At 41.0% G+C, this 17,869-nt stretch overlaps 1 long non-coding RNA gene across 3 annotated transcripts; it reads right to left on the bottom strand.

Moving 5' to 3' along the window:
- Positions 1–9,213: 9,213 nt before the first annotated feature.
- On the bottom strand, positions 9,214–17,698 carry LOC310911455. Of its 3 annotated transcripts, none has more exons than XR_014590515.1 (5): positions 17,604–17,698; positions 16,938–17,121; positions 14,698–14,824; positions 11,777–11,836; positions 9,214–10,650 (listed from the first exon to the last, which is right to left on the bottom strand). It is a non-coding gene; the product is annotated as an uncharacterized lncRNA (long non-coding RNA). The 3 variants fall into 3 exon arrangements; XR_014590516.1 differs by having other exon boundaries at positions 9,215–10,650; positions 11,777–12,043; XR_014590517.1 differs by having other exon boundaries at positions 9,217–9,934; positions 11,777–12,043.
- Between the last annotated feature and the right edge of the window lie 171 nt (positions 17,699–17,869).

Raw genomic sequence — 17,869 nt, 5'->3', positions numbered from 1 at the left:
GCTTTTGTTGTTTGGTGACCACACTGAGTTTTATTCAGCACAGGAAGATTAATGAGGAAATTTGGGGGAAATAAAAAACTACCTAGATACGACATTTGTCCACCTGTAGACAAACATGTTTCTTTTCCAATACAAACTAAAGTCATTAATAAATGAGAAGGTTTTACTCTGAGGTGGGGGCTGGTATTCACCTGCAGACTTCTGGTTCTGGACAGCAAAGACCAAGGAGTTAAAATGAATGGGAAGGATTTGGATCACTACTATTTAAAATCCTTTAATGGGTAATTAATTGTGCCATTAATGCAGAAAAACAGGCTAAGTGAACAAAAAACATCTGCTGTTTTGCTACTTGTTTAGAAAATGGGAGACATGCCATGGCTTGACAACTGAGAAGTTAACCTAGTCACAGAATTAGTGTGATATTTGACAAATACAAGTAACAAGCATAAAATCTGCATGTCCAGACAATTCCTCAACTTCCTTAATTAGGTTTTCTTTTAAAGGGAACAAAGTTCCTTTCCAGTTATCCTCCAGCTCCCTTTCTGGATTTACGTAGAGCTCCTAACTTTATCAGTGAATTGCAAAAGAAGCTCTTTGGGCAGAAGCTTCACTGGCAGTTGATTCTCCTGAACAGGCTCATCCAATATGCAGAAAGAGGTGGAGGCACCTATAAGAAGAAATAAAGGTATGTGATTTTTTAATTTTAATCTACTTTTTAAAATCAGTTACAATTACGCATTTGGGTAGAGACAGTGAATTAAGACATACTTTTTTTGGCTTTCCTAGTTTAGAATATTGTATTTTATTATTTGATGTGGGTTCTGATTGCATCTGATTTTTTTAATTTGTCCTTTTTAATGGTAAAAAGGATGCAACAGTTGTATATACCTACATTTCTTAAAGTCTAAACTTCTCTGTCAAAGGATGCCGTACCCCTTTACAGCTTGAGCTGATGAGCTAAAATTAGCCAAGACTAGCAGTTATCCTTAAGGTATGCTAATCTTAAAAGTGTGGGAGAATTTTTTTGGTTTGTCCAAGCTTCTTTCTGAGAGCAGCTGAAGATAAAGATCTAAAGTTTCCTCAGTTTTATGTTTGGTTTTAGCTGCATTTTATTGCTTACACTTTTGTGTCTTCTGGTCTAATTTCACACACATACACCTTCACTGCCACTGTTCTGATTTAGTTGTACCTATTTTGCTTGTACCTGATTTATCCATGAATCTTTCTAACCTGCATCTCTCACCTCATTTGCTGCCTTAAAACCTTCACTCTTACGACTGTGTCAGACTTCTTTTCACCTTGCTTGTCTTGGCACTGTAGCCGCGGTGGCAGTGAGAGCACTGAAGAGAAATCCTCTCACCCTCCTGGTTGTCCTTGCAACTGCAACAGTTCCTGGATGTGTGGAGAATCACTCACTGCTGAAAAGGTCTCACTCTGATTGTGCTGCTCAGGTCCAGGGGGTCTGGAAGAACATAGCTGCCAAATTTTGTTTTGGAAAATACTAGGGAGTACAGTGTGCAAATATAGTCTTGTCTTGCCCAGCCTGAGCTACAGGGACTCTTCCTCTGCCAAGCAAAGTGGAGATGGAGCCTGTTCAGTGGCTTTTTACATTCAGCTTCTTCATCTTAGAGTGGAGTCATTTTAGGAGTCAGATTGAATTTGTCACAGTGTTCTGTCCAGACAAGGAAATGGGATCCCAAGTTACTGAAGTGCTGCGTTTTCTGTGATCGTCTTTTCTGTGTCCTCCAGACAGAACATTGCAAAGCTTATTTCCAAGCACACCAGAACTTCCAGCCTGAGCTGCTGCTTGAGGCAGAGTTAATGAGTTGAGATTCATAAATAAAGGTTTGCAAGTAACCCTGGAAGTATTTTGCTGGTTGTTATTACAGACATAAGTCAAGTTTAATTCACCTTATTTCAGAGATCCTTAGATAGCTTAAGGAATGGCTGTTGTTTTCACAAGAACAGAATTTTGATGCCCGGAGTAAAGTTTTGAGATTTATAGACAGAATTTCAAAGAATTATGCAGCCAAGTATGAATGGGATAATTTTAAAGTAAAATTGCATGTAAAAGTCCTCAGTTTTTAGCCAGACTCCCAACATTTTGTTCTTGTCAATGAAATAATTCCACTCTCTGAAAAATAGTTGATTGTGAAGTAGCTTCTGACATGTTATAAAAGAGCTTGGAGCTTGGTATGGTTGTAATAAACAGAATTATCATAACAATAAATGCAAGGAATCATTAGGAATGTTTGTTATCAACTGTGGCGTACATTCTGTTTACTGGCTTCACTAGCTAACTAAACCAGAAGTGTTTTCCTTATCAATTTTACAGCCATGTGATGCCCTGAGATTACATGGCACAAATTTTATTTTCTGTTACTTTTTACCAGTTTGTCTCTAAAGGCCACTTTCTTAAACCTTTTGGTGCAATGACTGTTGTGAAATCAAGTTTCAGCCAGTGTTTCATCACACTGATAATTCTACATATTTTTCTCCAAGCTAAGGAACATATTTTTCCTCAGTTTAAGCTGCTGCAATGAATACCCTCATTACTAATAGACTGGGGTGGGATGGGAAACAGCTTTCAAATTTTGTTTCTTCACTAAATGTGGGAAGTGTTGATGTACAAGTAAAGCGATTGCCTGTTACTTAATGTACATCTGTGAACCAAGTGCAAAATCTCACTCTTTGCCAGTTTAATAAAAATGGAAGAGGTAAATGGGAGAGTCTCTGATCCAAAGTATAAATGTGTACATCAGTGTGATGCCATATGCTGGCTTGAATCTCACAAGCAGTAATGGAAACATTTCTGCTCCTGGCCTCCAGTGGTTCCTCTGACCTGTGTGGTTTGAAGTGGAGCCCTCCCTGCACTCCCCTCCCATTTGTACCCCTGGAAAGCATGGCAGGGCTGGCAAAGGCTGCCCAGAAGCCTGGTTAAGGGGTCCAGCACAGCACTGGGTAAGGAGTGCTGCTGCTTCACTCCTAACATGACCCCCAAGCCAAATGTTATGGAAGTTATGAATAAGCTCTTCTATCAGCAGGCTAAACAGCAGCAAATATTTCATGAATTCTGAATAAATGAGGAGGGAGTAAATTAATGGACCTGATCTATTTATCCCAAGATTGTATCTGATCTCAAAGCAATTATTGTGACTTAGTGTGACTGTCAATTATTAGTGGTCGTAATTAGAGTTTTGGGTTTTATGAAAGCTTGCTTTCTTGATGGAAAGAGATTTTGATTACTTGCTTATTTGTTTTAAAAATCATCTCCAGAGTCTGCACACATTTTTTTCTTCACTCAAAATCTGTTCCTTTCAGAGGTAGGAGACATTTTGGTCACCTTGATAGACAAATATTTCTTTGTTCTATTAGCAACTATCTTCTGCACTGAGCTGCCAATAAAATTCTTCAATGAGCTGCACAAGTTGCTCCCCTTGTGCCCCATTTCCTCTTAGGGCTTGTGTTTCTTGCTGAATAATGCCATCTTTCAGTGGTCCTGCTGCTCTGAAGCAGTGGTTTCTGTTAAAACCATCCCTCATCCAAGCCTGGGAATAGGCTCGCCCTTCGCTGTTGGTTCCTGGCTGTTGATTGAGACCAGATGTGACAGCTGTTCACCACCATAGGGTGACAAGGTCTGAGGTGACTTATTTCTAGACTTTTCTTAGGTAACTTTAGAAACAGTGACCTTCAATCCCTGCCTGTCATCCAAAACAGTAGAACAGAACTGTGTTTAAATAGTGATTTTGCTTTGAAAGCCATACATTTTTGTCTCTGTTGAACTCTTAAGTCTCCAGGGATCTGCGGGTCTTGAGCCCAGCTGATAAAAGGAGTGCAACTGGCCGTTTATTATTTTAGCTAATAAAAGAGGATATTGTATATTAACTTTTTCACATTCCAAGGCACTAACAACAGAATGAAGGTTAAAGGCGTCTGATATTCACAATTAAAGAATGGAGCCTTTGTTTTTAGCACAGTGTGCAGCTGAGACAGAAGGAATATGGCAGGAAATGAAAACCAGGTGGCTTGAGTTTCAGTTTTTAAGACCAAAGAAATGACCTTCAGAAAAGGCTGTTTCCTCACTCAATAAAAGTAAGTTAAATGTATACAAAATAATTTAATTATTCTTAATATTAGTTTGCAGATGTTTCTGTACATGTATCTTATATTTCCATAGAATTAGCACAATGATGTGTAGATCAGACTTAAAACCCTGTTGAGATAGAGGTAGAGCTTTTTGTAGCATTAGGTCCTAAGTTCATTTTGACAAGATTGGAATGTACATAATACTCAGTGAGTGCAGGCAATTTTTTACTCACTTCAGTATATATTAAACATTCATCTGTATACAAATGTTAATGTTTATATTGCTGTAATTACCATTACCAGTTACAGGGTAATGGTAATACAGCAATATAAATATAGTCTCATATATAAAAACATACTCAGTAGACTGAGAATGGTTTGTGTTGGAAGGGACTTGATCAACCAGTCCCCCTGCTATGGGAAGAGACATCTACTAGTCCGGGTTCCTCAGAGCTCCATCCAACCTTGAACACTTCCAGGGGTTGGGGCAACTTCTCTGGGAAACCTGTTCCAGTGCCTCACCACCTTCACAGGTGCCTTCTTTCAGTTAAAAGCCATTCTCCCTTGTTCTATCACTCCATGCCCTTGTAAAAAGTCCTTCTGCAGCTTATAAGTCCCTCTCTGGTATGTGTCAGTACCCTAAAAAAGATCACAAACACCTGATACTTAAAAGCAAAATCAAAGGCATAATTGTTTCTTATTCCCTCCTGTTTAGTATTAGATTTATTGTGAAATATGTAACCATGGTAACTTAAACTTAGCATAAGGCATCCCCAAAGTACAATGACAAGTCATCATTTAATATAAGTGCAGTTACAAGTCATCATTTAATGTAAGTGCAGTTTTCTTCAGGTACAGGCTTCATTTAAAGCTTAGAAAATTGGAGACAGCACACTTCGCAAATCAGCTTGGGTTTTTTTCTCTTGGAAATGGTGAGCTTGACTTCCTCGTGGGAAGCTGTAAGGTTGTTTTGCTGCTCAGGCAGCAGCAAAACTGTAATTGCCATTAGAGCTCCAAACTCCTCTAGTGCAGCTGGAGTCTCCTGCAGGAGGAGTCTGGATCCCTGCCTTTGATGTTTGCCTGGATGCTGCTGGAGCAGGGTATTGGAGCACAGGTGTAAAGCTACTTCTCTGGTGGTTGGGTCTGCAGCACCTGCCCCTTTTTCACCTGCTCTTCTGTGCCAAGAGAGTCACTCACACATGACTCATGGAGGACTCTCAGGTGGCCACTGAGAAGCTTCTCTTGCAACTTTTTCATTCTAGAAATGGGGCTTCCTGGTTAGTATCTAAACTAAGCCTAGAGATGCCTGCTGATGTGGATGAATCTGCCTGTGTGAACTAACACACTATTAAACACATCCTACAATTTGTTGGTGCTAAGGTAAAGTATACTATTTTCAACTAGTTGGTGCCAAGCCTGGTTATCCTGATCAGGTAGTGTGTTTCCAAAAAGTGTCCTTCTTGTCTGAGGTTATTCAGTGTTTCAGGCTGATGTTTGAAATTTTCTGCCACCTCCACACAGAGTATGATAGGCCTGGGACAGCAACAGGCCAAGATTCATACCAGAAACTCAACCTTAGTTTTCCAATCTTTTTGCTGACGCTGGTATTCAATATTTTGCTGACTCTGAAGAGGCAAGTGGGCTTCTCAGTTTGCTAAGCAAGTCTGTCTTAGTCCAAAGTGCTTCCCTGCTAGTAATCACCACCCTATGGTTTTTTGATTTTGCTGTGTTGTGTGTAAGATTTTGGTGAGACACTTCTGCAGAGTTTACAGAAACAGAGATGTTTTATTACCAAATGCTGTCATGCATAGCATCTGCTTACTATTTGTAGGAGTTACAGTTAGTAATTGCATAAGCATTCATATGGCTTATATATATTAAGATCTCTCTGAATCACTGTCTGAAGATGGGAGAATAAATTCCCAGATATTCAGTCTTCCCATGTTAAGATGCATTTACATGCCCATGTCCAAGTAGAAACCACATTTATGCTCCTGGGTGCAGGCTGCATTTTCTCTTATGGCCAGTTACAGTTTCTTTCTATACTTCTCTGTGTAGAGGTAGCTCTTGGGCATTTCAGTCACTGGAGACAGACCTGCAGTACAAACTTCTTGCAGTTACTATGTTTTCATACTTTGATTATTCTGCTGGTGTTAGAAAAGCAAGTCTGCTGTTCATGACAGTCTGTCAGCTGCCAGCTCTGCTTCCTTCATGCTGGGGTAATGCCATGTATTACAGTCATTTTTCATGTAGTATAGGATATACAGATTAAAAAAAAGGCAAAACCAAACCAAAGCACCAAGTCCAACCACCACCACATTTACATTTTAGTGTGTATCACTAGTTGCTTGAGTTGCATCCATTTTCATTGGGTTATTTTTAATCCCTTTCCAAGCGAGGCCTATAAAGAATTCTTCATTGTCAGAGGCCTCAAGTCTGGGTCCTTGCTGCCCCTGCAGGATGCCTGTGTGATACAGATACTGCCATCTGGGAGATGGTTTGAGACTTCCTGTGCAGTTCAGGTATCAAAGAACTTCCTTACACATCTGTTAAAGGTTTTGCCTCTGTTCTTCTCTTCTTTCAAGTTCTTGAGGCTGCCTTGTTACCTGCCTCTGGACTTTTGCTGCTGGGGATTGTAATTTTTCCTTCCACAGGAATTAATGTGCATCTGATTGTAATGCTTCTGTTATCGTTGCAAATCATCTCTGGAAACACAAGCAATCCTTTTATTTATTCTTCCCTATTTCAGGAATGTGAGCTCTTCCATTGATAAAAGTAGTAATCATCAACCCTGCTCAGTTCCTCTCAACATCCCAGCTGATGAGCAATTACTTTTAACTTTTTATTTTAAGCATGTTTCATCTGTTAAATTTTTATATTGTTTTGCTCATTCAGTTTTCTTCTTTATTTGGATCATTTTCTTGTTACATCCCATCAATTTTATATGGCTTAAAGTCAAAATAAAACTCCAGCTATCTTAATCAAGTACCAGCTACCACTACGTTTAGCTCAAGTGCTTTCTTATTTACCTGTACATAAAAATATATTTCTTGAGGATGGAGATTTAAGGTCTTGCCCAGTGTTATGTAGAACAAGGATCTTAACAAGCAAATAGTTCTGTTTTGCTCTTTTAATTTACAGTTAAAATGTGAAACTATCTTGTACACCTTGTGTATTGTCAGAAGTTTGACTTATGTGCTTAAAATCAGGCAAGTGTGGGTGTAAAGGAGGAGCAGTGCATAGTGATGAAAGCACAGTGGCGGGTGCTGGGACTTCCTGCTCTGCCAGAGTATTTGCTGAGTCTTCATTGCAGAAATTGCCACAGTACCAGTTCTGGGAACCCATCTTGAGGGGAGTCAGGGGGGTCTTCCAGTAAATCAGAGGACACTTGTTACCTTGTTCTGGGGAGAAAAATTTACTTACCATGTGAATGATTAATTTTATCTGCTGTTTTCTTGTATGTTGTGCACACATTGGATATTGGTACTTTCAGTGGTTTTCTGTTTCGTTCTAACTATGATACATCACCTTTTACCAGTTCCTACTTGGATGTTTCTGTGGAAAGAAGGCATTTATCCTCTGGAAACAATGGGCTTAAAGCTGGTTTTAGGGCCTGCAGGAATGAGTGTCAGGATCTGATCTCTGAGGAGACCAGGAGGTCTTCAAGCCATGACTGAGCTGGTAAATTCCCTGTAAACCTTGAGGGAGTCACTTAAGGCCACGCTGCTCCCTGGGCTGTGCACAGTTGGAAAGGCTGTGCCAGCCATGCTTGCAATCCCTTCTTCATCTTTCTAGAGATACTGATACAGATTGATCTGTTTTATTGTCTTTCATCCAAGAACACTAAGAAATACTGCAGTTCAGTAGCTGTTGAAAATTTAACCACTTATTTGCATCTGGGGTAAATTATTGCAAGGCGTGTTTAGGATGTGAATTCTTCCCAGCAGCCTGCCTGTAGAAGGCCTTCTGAAAGCCCTGCTGGTGCTATTCACTGTGACAGAACAATGCTTTCTGTCCTTCAGGAGGCAAGTTCTCTTTCCTTTCCAGGGCTTGGCTATGTCTCATTGCTGAGATAAGAATGCTTCTTAGTGTTTCTTTTTTTATAGCAGCTAAACTGAGTTGCTGGAGTGAGCTGAGGCCATCTGTCCTGATGCTGGAAAGGAAGAGTGCAGCCTGCTGTCAGCTATCTTAAGCTGCTGGCAAATCAGTGGTGTGACGTGGGGGACTTAGGAAGGAGTCTCTCACTGAATTGCAGACCATGGTGATTAAACCAGTCTGCCCTACTTGGCGTACTGGGTCAAGATGTTGCTGTTTAGTGGGGAGCATCCCAGTAATACAGGCATGGCTTTTCCTGCCTCTCTGACTGGATTCTCCTCCCCTCTTCCATGTCAGTGGGTTTGAATTTGTAACATACTGTTTGGAAAATTAGTTTCCTGTGTAGTCAACAGAAAAAGTCATGGAATCATTGAAATGCTCTACTGAAACATGTTTCCTGTGCTAAAGGAACTGCAAAACCTGCCAGGAAGTGCTGTGTGATAGCAGTATGATTTGTAACATTATTTATTGTAAGTAGTCACTAATTCTGCTGTGGCTGGACAGCAAAGTTAAGATGTTAATGCATTATTAAATCATTAGTACTAGTATACAAGCATAAATTTGATCTTAATGTGAAGTATAAATCAAAAAAGCTATATCCTGATACACTCACATAGTTTTGCTTTGAGAAAGAACAGAATGAACTCTCACCTTACTGTTCCCCAGACACGTAGGCTTGACATCTTTCAACTCCAACATTCATCTCCTATATCAGAACACTGGCTGCTTTATGGCCCTGTTTTTCTACCAGCAAGGTGTTTTTTCGTTCTCACTGTGCTCTGGGATTTAGGGAATTAGTGGGGAGTAAGGGCAGCTGTACCATAAGCTTAGAAGCTCATTTCTGACCTGCTTTATTCTTGTAGCTGTATCTGTGGCTATGTCTGGAGATGTTAATAGTGACATTATCTGGAGCACAGCCATTGACCCAACCTTCTGATCTTGCAAGAGGATCAAGGAAGACATCTGCACTCATGCAGAATTTTACAAATGTGTTTCAGGCTTTGTGCAAGTGCAGGGCCCATCTGTATGGGCTGAATCTATAGATTTTTATCTGGGGACCAGGCATGTGTGCTCAGCATCATTTATTCCATTCATTGCTAAGTCAAAATACTGTGCAAAACACATGTTTAAGAATATACAATGCCAGAAGAACTTTAACTATTGTATTCTGCATACATAAAGAGTAATTCACATTGTTTTTTAGAAACATAGAGCAGATATTCACATTGTGTGAGCTCTAAAAGTCTTCTACAGTGAAAGACAAATCCATTTAAAAGGAGATTGAATAGACTGCAACAGAGGTACTCAGTCTTGGAGTCATGACTTTCCTCTCTGATACCTTGTTCCAACCTAAATAAATAGAGGGTGGAATCCTCATTTCTTAGAGGCAAAGTAGGGTTTAGTTGGAAATGCTTCATATTTTAGTCTGTTGGATCTTTCTTTTATTGAAGACTCTCAGCAGTTCTTACCCACAGAGGCAGGGATTTTGTAAAGAACGTGCAGGATGAACTGATGTTGATGTTTGTAAGCCAGAGCAAGATTATGTGCTATCCAAAAATCCAGTAGAAATAAACCTGATCAATCACAGGATGTTCCTATCCATGGCACTTTCTCCAAGGGCTCCCCCAGTGTCAGTATGTGCTGGGCTCTTCCCCAGCATGGCCATCAGGCAGGTCATTAGAATGTCACCAATGTCATTGCAGTTAAGGATGGATTCCTGCCTCTTTACCATTTCTCTCCAGTTGCTGTAAGGCTTTAAGAGACACACATGATCTAAACGAATTATTTCTTCCCTCACAGAAACACAATAAGCCCCTGTCAAAACAATCAGTTGTTTATTCTGATGAATGTATGTGATTATTAAAACCAGAACAACCTCTTGGAGAAACGGAGCTTCCATCAAAACCTTACAAAATTCTTCCATTACCTTGTTTGGAAATGAAAAGGAGTTGGGATAGAGAATTCTTTGTTTTCTTTTTCTATGGAAAAAAACATCCTTATTTGGCATCTGTAAAGCATTTACATTCTCTAGTTCTGGATCAAAGTCCTTTCATGGCTCATGTGACTTATTTCCTTCTTTGACTGAAGCACAGAAAGAAAAATGGATTTTTCCTCCCTCAGGCTTACAGTATAAACCATTGTGAAAAGTCAAATCCTGGTTTTTAGTGAGGAAGTAGTGAGCATAAGGAATAAAACATCTCAAAATGCATAACCTGAAGAGCCACCATCACCCACTTCAGAATGAACAATCTGCAAACGCAAGTCCCTGTAGCAGTTACAAAGTACCTAAGGTAAAATTTAGTAAAACTAAACTCAGTTAACTATGCTGCTGTATTTCGTTCATTCCTTGTGTTCCAAAGGTTTGTGCTCTTCAGGAGAAGACCTTTGTCCTCCTCAGCCTGTGTAGCAGCTAATACAGTTGGCCAAGTATTGGGACACAAACTGCAGTTGGACCAGGCACTAGAAAAGCTATAAGCAAAACATTATTTTCTTCATTTGCATGAGTAGCAGGATGAAATTTGGAGTTGGCAGAAGTATCTTCTGATAGAAGAACAAGAAACGCCTGTGTATCAGCTATGGCACATTATCTCGTTTTAAACTTGCAGGAGAGCGTAGATAGTTTTGTTTCCAAATGCAAAACAAACTCTTTCCAAGTCTGCTCCTCCCATTGGTTCTGTGCCCCAAAGAGCTTGGTGTTTCTGCTTATTTTCAGAGCTGTGCTGGCTGTTTGTTGGCTTTTTCTGCCTTTTGTACACACATGGAGCTGAGCCCCATCACCCTCTTCAGCTCGCAGACAAGCTTCTAGGCTGTGGCCTGTGACCTTGAATATTAGTTTCCTCCTGTTTCCAAGTATTGCTACAGCAGAAGTGTATATAATGGTTTGGTTTGATTTATTTTCTAGGAAGAATTTGGATATCAGTTTTAGCATGGCTTGGGAAGATGCAATTAGCTTGGCTTAGAGGTAAGCCAATACCATAGTATATGTACCCTTTGTTCTCCTGGAAACAAATCATAAATTCTCATCTATATTTTAGTGTGTTGAGATATTTAAATTGGTTTCTTTCACAGACCTTCATTCTGTGAAGTTCTAGTCTAATGTTTCCTTGTTGTAAGGGAATGTACTGTAGTGCAAAGCACGTTTTATATCTATAAAGCAACATGGACTACAGGCTGTTGGGCTGATTTGTTTCCATTAGCTTGCATCCAGCAGATCTGAACTTATTCCAGAGTTCCAGCATTCCTCCAAAAATAACGTTACTGATACCCTCTGTCACACTGTTCTCCCTCCAGAGCTCTGAGCCACATAATTTCTCTAATGCAAGGGAAGAAGCTGCTCCCTTTGGATTATGAGCTAAACCCTAATATCAGGGAGAAACACAAACTACCACAAACAGTGCTGCTCCCTCCTTGCTGGCAATTGCATATTGGTCACTGTGGGCTTCCACACCCCTTCTAATTAAATGCAACGTCAGGAATTGCTTTTCATTCTTTGTGTAACATGAAAAATTAGATGTTCTGCTTGCCTTTGGGCCCTGTGGGAAATATAGTTGAGTTTGGGGAAGGAATTCACAATCAAAATATTCCCAAATCTTACCTGGGTCTTAAGAACTGGTGTTGGACTCTTCCTGCTCAGGCACAGGCTCTTTCTTCTTCTCTGCACATTGAGAAGGGATGAATATGGATTCCCAATTTCGTTTGTGCAATTCTTTACTTTCAAGACTGCAACCTTAGACAATTGACCCAGTGGTTTCTTTCAAAAATTAGTCTGTTTCAGCTAATAGATTTCAACACTGCTGGCATGCATCCATTGGTGTCCCACTGGCTACTCTAATACTAGACAGAAATGAAGATTATGCAGGTACTGTGAAGTGAAAAGACCAAGGACATGAAATCTTGCTATATTTAAATAATAATGATTTCCTGATGCAACTGAGATTAAAAATTGGTATTTTATATTAGTGTGACAGCTCAATAAGTTTAAGGAGGATGCAAGTAAAAAAGAGACTTCTAAGCTAGGTACTATAGGTAACTACTTGCTATAGTTTATATAGTAAAGTAGTGTGTAAAGAGAGGTTGGTGTAGTGTCTGTTTAAACTCATCTTTTTAGTGAGTGTGACTAATTAGACAAATACAACTTACACAATTACCTGATGTTTCACTCAGAGGGGTACAGGGGATGTTTCAATGTAACAGGAATCTTACCCCCTGGACACCATTTGCTGAATTCTTTAAAGGTCAGACATACTTCAGAATTTAAGTCAGTGGAAAATTTCTCTTCATGTTTCCCCTAAAAGATTAATGACATAGAAGATTAAAGATATTTTATATACCTATAAATGGAATAGGGCTGAGAACAGAAAATTTGCATACTGAGCTTCCCTCTTGTTAATATGGTTTTGGTCATCTTCTTTTTCCTCATTTCTTTTTCCTCTTTTTTTCCCCTAGTACTTCAGTATGAGTTGGTACAGAGTGTCTGTTGTGGTAGAGTCTAGACTCCACAGCCAAGCCTGCAGCTCCATAGTGTGGTGAAGTGTCTCATGAGTTGGGTTTTTTTGTTGGTTTTATTTTTTTATACTTTTGGGGTTTTTTTTCTGTTGGAAAGCTTAAAGCAGAATCAGATAACTTGGTGTTTTCCAGGGAAGAAGAACAGGAGATAAAAGTAAAAACCCCCAACAGCAAAGTAACACAGATCTCTCTGGCCCTTTTTATGTGATACAGGGAATACTTACCTGGTTTCTAGATTGAGCACTGCTGAAAATTTTGTTGCAGTCTCTTGTCAGGAATGGTAAAGATGGGTGTGTATTTTCACAGGGAGGCCACTAACATGTTGCTTTAAGAACTGGAGTGAGGCTAATGCTTTCTACTGTCAGTGAAATCTTTCTCTTTGCAGAGATGTATTTCCAGGCTACCATAACTAGAAAGGAGTTGACCCTGTTTAGCCTGTCTAGTTGTCATCTGCCTTAATTCCTCCCATTTTCAATGCCTAGTACTAATTACATGGACATCTTCAAGAGAGGTGCTAGCTCAGACTAACTATAAGGACACCCTAATATATGAGGGAGTGCTTATTCTTTTCTGAGTAACACAGCAGAAGGCTGTAATAATTATAATTCCAGCTTTAAATTCACAGCTTCTTATTGTATCATATGTCTAAGCCTTGCTGTGCAATAACTACATGGTTGCAGAAGTGTAATCAAAGAGTGTTTGAAATGAGAGGAGGTCTGTGTCTGGACAAGTGGAGGTGCTTCCAAGGTCTCCTCTTTGCCCCTCTCTGCCCTTATCAGTGGATTGATTCACTTTGTTTCATTTCACACTGTCCCCACCTCACCCCCTGTCCCGTGTAAATATTAAACAAGTAGGTCTAGGAGGAAAAATAGCTTAATGGGATAAAAAGTATCACTTTTGGCAAAAAAAAAATAATAGAATAAATTCCACCTTGTGGAAAAAAAATCATACTAAAACAGAAGGAAGAAGACTTGGAGAGGGCAATGACAGGCAGCTTAAAACATCTGAGATGATCACCCCCTTCCCACCCCACAGTCACCCTGTGTGCTGAAGCAATGCAGGAGGGGAGATGGTGACAGCAATGATTATTAGTTACTGTCTTTGGTGTTCTGCTTGCCAGTCTCCTGCTGTGGCCAGTCTGCCCTTCCATTTCAAATTCACACAGCTCTGTATGTTTGTGCTTGTTTCTCCCACAGCAGACACTCATAATGATGCTTATACATCACTCTAATCTGACTCCCACTGATCTGTAAGGGGGAAAAATGTGCAGCAAAATGTTCACATGCTGCTGTTAGAGGACAGGCAACAGGTAGAGACCAGAGGCATGCCAGGTATTTGGCGTTATTAGAAACAGTTAGAGAGAACAAATACATCTTCTGGTATTGGTTCTGTCCTTCATCCATGCTCAACAGTGGCAAACAAACACTGCTGAGGAATATGCTGACTGTATGTACTTAGTTTTCTTCATGAGGCAGGAGCCAAACATACGTCTAGGAACAATTGCACCCTCCATCTGTGAATGATCATCGTGCTTAAATACAGCAGCAGACATGACTTTGGAGTGAAAACCAGAGCAGAACCCTTCCCCTGCCTCTGCTGCTCAACAGTGCAGGCAGAGCAGGAGCAGGGAGGAGGGTGGCAGTGCAGACTTTTGGCTGCCTTAAAGTGACCACATCCTGTTAGGCTGCAGAAACATCAGACTAATGCAGAGATCTGTCTGTTTGAGATGCAGGAGGCTTTGTAGGGATTCAGCAGATAATTTGCAGACATGTTCGTATTGCTGCAGGAGAAACAGGGTGCAGGGAGAATTCCTGAACTTGCTCTTTTGTGTAGGCTGTTCACCCATTTCCCACCCATGTCCCAGCTCACTACAGCATGTATATACAGTATAATGGATTTAATTCAACAATATTGCTTTCTTCCCTGGTAACCACATGGGAAGTGCATAACTTTTAACACTGAGTCTGTGGTGGCAGAGTAATGCTCAGAGCAGTAGCCAGTGGCCTTTACCTGAAATCCCGCCCCAGCTGATGCCTTGAGACTTAAGGCTGTCACAGGGCATTCCTCACGAAGTGGGAGAATTCCTTCTACAGGCAGCAAGCCAAGCAGCACGAGGAACAAGCACCAGGCAGGAACACTGTGGCATGAGAGAGAATTAATGGTGAGTCTCTCAAGTCCTAAACCAATACCCAAATGAAGACTTGCACTATTACCCCATATGAGAATGACATGTGAGATCTTAACCAAAGGCTGATTGTTTATGATGATGATGGAGTCCTGTTGAAGTCACATGCCTAGATCTAAGTGTGCCTGGGAGTTTTGTTGAGTCCAGGTGGGTATAAGAATGCTAAGAGGCTTTCCTGACACAAAATCTAAGTGAGGAAATGTCTCATATATGTATGACTGCTGATAGCAAATGGCTAAACAGCCCAGTTTAGATGGAACTGAAGCAACATTGGTTTTTCTAGGGACAAAAATGAAAAGGTAAAAAAAAGAAAAGGCAGACATCTGTGATACTGGGCCCATACACTACAGAACAAATTGTGTTGTGGCCAGAAGATCAATAAGTATGGGCAGCTGCCACAGAGTTCGGGCAGTTCTGTTCTTCCTTTCTGTTGGACAGAAATTGCTTAAGTGCTGAAGTTCAAACTTTCACGTTCCTATTTTGCTTTTTAAAATATGCAATAGGGGCTTGTGTTTCACAGAAGACTTCATCTGCATGCACAGAACCCTCTTAGAATTGGGTATGGGTCAGCAAGGAACAAATGCACCTGTTGTCCTTAGAGGGTTTGTTTCCACTTCCCTTGTCAGAGGCCCAGTGTAGCCCTAGGGCTTTTTCCTTTCCAAATACAGGTTTAATCCAAGATGACAGTATCTGGCAAGCTCAAATGTATTCTCATTAAGCATGTTGCACACGTGTTTTGATGTTACTTTTTAATGTCTCAGTATGGAAAGTGAACATTAGTGCTACATGGAATTAGTTATGTACCAGCCTGGTCTAAGAAGTTGTTGAGTAAAATAGCTCAGAAAAGGTTTTGTTGATTGTGCATGACTGGAACATAGTTGTTTGTGCTATTTTGTGAACAGGAGAGGAGGACATTGTACTTTCAGAGAAATCTTGGACTCCTTTACTGTGTGGGTAATGACTGTTACACTGTGACTACTCTTGGCAGTTCATGCAAATGATCCTTTAAATGGAAAGTGTAAATAAAATTGTAAGGACCTCTGTAAACTGAGAGCTGTGTGGTTAATATGGGATGTAAACACTTTCTGCAGTCCTGCATGTCCCTGGGGGCCTTTCCAAGGAGTGGAGTTGTAGGGGTTGGTCCTCCTAGACACATCCTGTGGGGCCTGGGAAAGAGGAGCTGCCATGAAACTCTGCTTGTTGGGAACAAAAAACTTGAGAAAAATATTATAACACTGTCATGACCCATCTCCTCTATGAGCTCCAGCTCACATCTAGCCCAGTTATTGACTCCCAAGCAGCTCAGCTCCTACTGCATCAGCAGATTTCCATTCAGATGATTTATCCCCCTGACAGGAGAGTGTCAGAAGTCCCAAAGAAGGTACAAAGATTTGTACCAAATTTTTGATCAGAAAGTGAGGAGAGCAAAGAACAAATGTGAAAAATCATTTTCCTTAGGTATCCACCAAGTTTAACCGCATTTTCCCCTCTTTACTGGTGTTGTTGTTGTTTTTGTTTGTTTGTTCATTTTTGTTTTCCTTGTTTTTTTTTTTTTTTTTTTTTTTTTTTTTTTTTTTTCAGCTAGGAGCTAACTTCTGCTTACTTCTGACCTTGGTGTGGTGAGCATGTTTTTCAACAGAGCCTGGGAGTGGACTGTCAAAGCAGAATTTCTGGCCTGAATTGGTGGGACACAGAAAGTACTGTTTGGTTGGTGGTGTGTTTTTTTTTTTTTTTTTTTTTTTTTTTTTTTTTTTTTTTTCCTTAAAAGACTGATTTATATTAACACTATTTTACCCTTTAAAATAGTTGGAGTTAAAATCTGTTGTAAATTGTGTGATATTTTTAATCTCCACTTATAATGATCCCTCAAAAGCCTGAAACCAATGTCTGCTTCCTTGCTGGATTGGTTTTCTTCCATAGAAGACCCTTTCCCTTTTTTAAAAAAAGTATTTAGAGTCACCTCATTCTGTAATTAAGGGTTGAAAAGCCATAAATCACTGTCATATTGGATTCATTGCAGTGTATGGGAGTTTCTTACTGCAGAATCTAATTTGTGAGAAAATACCTGGCCTTTGTGTGACTTGGAGAAGGAGAAGAGGGAATCTTCAGTCCTTTGCTCTTCAGTTACATGTCCTTGGAAAAAATGTAATTACCCTCATTACCTTCAGCGTGTGCGTAACTCCTGTAGCTGTGCATTGTGCCAATGATTTTCATCAAATCACATGCTTCAGGGATTTACCTTGTCGACTCTGAGGGGTAAGAAAGAAAGTAAATTTACCCTTTCACGCTTTTTTCCCTTCTTTTTCTCTTTCCCTCCTTGCCAGCCCCTGGGCTTGCATACTTGGCTGTGCACTGGTGCTCTGGTCACACTGACAGCCAGCTCTAGGGTGGAACTGAAGTTTCCCCCAGGCCAGCTCAACAGGAACAGTGAATGGTGTTCACTTTCCTCTGCGGCATGAGGAAGGGACTCTGGGGCTAGTTTGTGTGCTTATTAAACTATACTTTTTATCTAGTGTGTTAGTTTTTCAAAAATGAAATACTATATTTAGTAGGAAGAGACCTGGACTGTCAGGAGTTATCAGATTTTTAAGATAGCCACTACAAAAAGAGGTTAAACCCCCCCCAAAGACTCCTGTCGAACAGTCGTGTCTGTGTGATGGGATTTGACTACTGGATTTGCACGCACACTTGGAGGGAAGGGAGAGGCTAAGGGTTCGGCTTCTCCCTCTACCAGGGCTGGAGATACGCGTTCTCTGGCTTCACCCCCCAGGGCCGAGCGCGGTGCCCTCGGGGCCGCCCCCGCGGGGGGAAAGGTGCCCGGCCGAGGGGCAGCGCCGCGTCCCGGTGCGGGTGTCCCCGGTGCGGGTGTCCCGGTGCGGGCGTCCCGGGGGCGGCAGGTGCCGGATCCCGGCCGGGGCGCGGGGCGGACCCGCCCGGCCCTGCGGTACCGCCCCCCGCGCTGCCCGGCGGGCGGGGGCGCCGAGAGCCCCGGGCCCT

This window comes from Zosterops lateralis (assembly GCF_965231275.1).
Source record: "Zosterops lateralis genome assembly, chromosome: 7".
In the NCBI taxonomy this organism is placed as follows: Eukaryota; Metazoa; Chordata; class Aves; order Passeriformes; family Zosteropidae; genus Zosterops; species Zosterops lateralis.
Note: the sequence above shows the minus strand (reverse complement) of the source record. Positions and strands in the feature narration are given on the sequence as shown.